Raw genomic sequence first — 3,989 nt, 5'->3', positions numbered from 1 at the left:
CGTGGGTTTATCTCTGGGCTTTCTATCTTGTTCCATTGGTCTATGTTTCTGTTTTTGTGCCAGTACCATATTGTCTTGATTACTGTAGCTTTGTAGTATAGTCTGAAGTCAGGGAGTCTGATTCCTCCAGCTCCATTTTTTTCCCTCAAGACTGCTTTGGCTATTTGGGGTCTTTTGTGTCTCCATACAAATTTTAAGATGATTTGTTCTAGCTCCGTAAAAAATGCCATTGGTAATTTGATAGGGATTGCATTGAATCTGTAGATTGCTTTGGGTAGTATACTCATTTTCACAATGTTGATTCTTCAATCCAAGAACATGGTATATCTCTCCATCTGTTGGTATCATCTTTAATTTCTTTCATCAGTGTCTTATAGTTTTCTGCATACAGGTCTTTTGTCTCCCTAGGTAGGTTTATTCCTAGGTATTTTATTCTTTTTGTTGCAATGGTAAATGGGAGTGTTTCCATAATTTCTCTTTCAGATTTTTCATCATTAGTGTATAGGAATGCAAGAGATTTCTGTGCATTAATTTTGTATCCTGCAACTTTACCATATTCATTAATTAGCTCTAGCAGTTTTCTGGTGGCAGTTTTAGGATTCTCTATGTATAGTATCATGTCATCCGCAAACAGTGACAGTTTTACTTCTTCTTTTCCAATTTGTATTCCTTTTATTTCTTTTTCTTCTCTGACTGCCGTGGCTAGGACTTCCAGAACTATGTTGAATAATAGTGGTGAGAGTGGACATCCTTGTCTCGTTCCTGATCTTAGAGGAAATGCTTTCAGTTTTTCACCATTGAGAATGATGTTTGCTGTGGGTTTGTCATATATGGCCTTTATTATGTTGAGGTAGGTTCCCTCTATGCCCACTTTCTGGAGAGTTTTTATCATAAATGGGTGTTGAATTTTGTCAAAAGCTTTTTCTGCATCTATTGAGATGATCATATGGTTTTTATTCTTCAATTTGTTAATATGGTGTATCACATTGATTGATTTGCGTATACTGAAGAATCCTTGCATCCCTGGGATAAATCCCACTTGATCGTGGTGTATGATCCTTTTAATGTGTTGTTGGATTCTGTTTGCTAGTATTTTGTTGAGGATTTTTGCATCTATATTCATCAGTGATATTGGTCTGTAATTTTCTTTTTTTGTATTGTCTTTGTCTGGTTTTGGTATCAGGGTGATGGTGGCCTCATAGAATGAGTTTGGGAGTGTTCCTTCCTCTGCAATTTTTTGGAAGAGTTTGAGAAGGATAGGTGTTAGCTCTTCTCTAAATGTTTGATAGAATTCACCTGTGAAGCCATCTGGTCCTGCACTTTTGTTTGTTGGAAGATTTTTATTCACAGTTTCAAATTCATTACTTGTGATTGGTCTGTTCATATTTTCTGTTTCTTCCTGGTTCAGTCTTGGAAGGTTATACCTTTCTAAAAATTTGTCCATTTCTTCCAGGTTGTCCATTTTATTGGCATAAAGTTGCTTGTAGTAGTCTCTTAGGATGCTTTGTATTTCTGCAGTGTCTGTTGTAACTTCTCCTTTTTCATTTCTGATTTTATTGATTTGAGTCCTCTCCCTCTTTTTCTTGATGAGTCTGGCTAATGGCTTATCAATTTTGTTTATCTTTTCAAAGAACCAACTTCTAGTTTTATTGATCTTTGCTATTGTTTTCTTTGTTTCTATTTCATTTATTTCTGCTCTGATCTTTATGATTTCTTTCCTTCTGCTAACTTTGGGTTTTGTTTGTTCTTCTTTCTCTAGTTTCTTTAGGTGTAAGGTTAGATTGTTTACTTGAGATTTTTCTTGTTTCTTTAGGTAGGCTTGTATAGCTATAAACTTCCCTCTTAGAACTGCTTTTGCTGCATCCCATAGGTTTTGGGTCGTCGTGTTTTCATTGTCATTTGTCTCTAGGTATTTTTTTATTTCCTCTTTGATTTCTTCAGTGATCTCTTGGTTATTTAGTAACGTATTGTTTAGCCTCCATGTGTTTGTCTTTTTTACGTTTTTTTCCCTGTAATTCATTTCTAATCTCATAGCGTTGTGGTCAGAAAAGATGCTTGATATGATTTCAATTTTCTTAAATTTACTGAGGCTTGATTTGTGACCCAAGATGTGATCTATCCTGGAGAATGTTCTGTGCGCACTTGAGAAGAACGTGTAATCTGCTGTTTTTGGATGGAATGTCCTATATATATCAATTAAATCTATCTGGTCTATTGTGTCATTTAAAGCTTGTGTTTCCTTATTTATTTTCATTTTGGATGATCTGTCCATTGGTGTAAGTGAGGTGTTAAAGTCCCCCACTATTATTGTGTTACTGTCAATTTCCTCTTTTATAGCTGTTAGCAGTTGCCTTATGTATTGCAGTGCTCCTATGTTGGGTGCATATATATTTATAATTGTTATATCTTCTTCTTGGATTGATCCCTTGATCATTATGTAGTGTCCTTCCTTGTCTCTTGTAACATTCTTTATTTTAAAGTCTATTTTTTCTGATATGAGTATAGCTACTCCAGGTTTCTTTTGATTTCCATTTGCATGGAATATCTTTTTCCATCCCCTCACTTTCAGTCTGTATGTGTCCCTAGGTCTAAAGTGGGTCTCTTGTAGACAGCATATATATGGGTCTTGTTTTTGTATCCATTCAGCCAGTCTATGTCTTTTGGTTGGGGCATTTAATCCATTCACGTTTAAGGTAATTATCGATATGTATGTTCCTATGACCATTTTCTTAATTGTTTTGGGTTTGTTTTTGTAGGTCCTTTTCTTCTCTTGTGTTTCCCACTTAGAGAAGTTCCTTTAGCATTTGTTGTAGAGCTGGTTTGGTGGTGCTGAATTCTCTTAGCTTTTGCTTGTCTGTAAAGCTTTTGATTTCTCCATCAAATCTAAATGAGATCCTTGCCCGGTAGAGTAATCTTGGTTGTAGGTTCTTCCCTTTCATCACTTTAAGTATATCATGCCACTCCCTTCTGGCTTGCAGAGTTTCTGCTGAGAAATCAGCTGTTAACCTTATGGGGGTTCCCTTGTATGTTATTTGTCGTTTTTCCCTTGCTGCTTTCAATAATTTTTCTTTGTCTTTAATTTTTACCAGCTTGATTACTATGTGTCTCGGTGTGTTTCTCCTTGGGTTTATCCTGTATGGGACTCTCTGTGCTTCCTGGACTTGGGTGGCTATTTCCTTTCCCATGTTAGGGAAGTTTTCGACTATAATCTCTTCAAATATTTTCTCTGGTCCTTTCTCTCTCTCTTCTCCTTCTGGGACCCCTATAATGTGAATGTTGTTGCGTTTAATGTTGTCCCAGAGGTCTCTTAGGCTGTCTTCATTTCTTTTCATTCTTTTTTCTTTATTCTGCTCTGCAGCAGTGAATTCCACCATTCTGTCTTCCAGGTCACTTATCCATTCTTCTGCCTCAGTTATTCTATAGCTCATTTCTTTTTATCACTAAATAATATTCCATTGTATGCGTGAACCGCAATTATGAATAAAGTTGCTATAAATATTGATTTGCAGGGTTTTGTGTGGACATAAGTTTTCAACTCCTTTGGGTAAATAGCTACGGGTACAATTGTTGGACCATACAGTAATCCTGTGTTTAGCTTTGTAAGAAACTGCCAAACTGTCTTCCCAAGTGCTGTACCAGTTTGCATTCCCTCCGGCAATGAATGGGAGTGCCCAATGCTCCATATCCTTATCAGCATTTGGTGTTGTCACTGTTTTGGAATTAGAGGTAGTATAACATTATTGTTTCAATTTGCAATTCCCTGATGGCATATGATGTTGAGTATCTTTTTATAGGCTTATTTGTGTCTTCTCTGTTTTTTCTTGGTTAGATTGACTAAGGTTTATCAATTTTGTTGATCTTTTCAGAGAAGCAGATTTGGTTTCTTTGATTTCTGGTTTTCAACTTCATTGATTTCTTCTAATTTTCATTATTTCTTTTCTTGTGCTTGCTTTCTCTTAAACTGCTTTTCTTACTCTAGTTTCCTAAAG

Source organism: Balaenoptera acutorostrata, chromosome 4 (genome assembly GCF_949987535.1).
Source record: "Balaenoptera acutorostrata chromosome 4, mBalAcu1.1, whole genome shotgun sequence".
Taxonomy (NCBI): Eukaryota; Metazoa; Chordata; class Mammalia; order Artiodactyla; family Balaenopteridae; genus Balaenoptera; species Balaenoptera acutorostrata.
Note: the sequence above shows the minus strand (reverse complement) of the source record.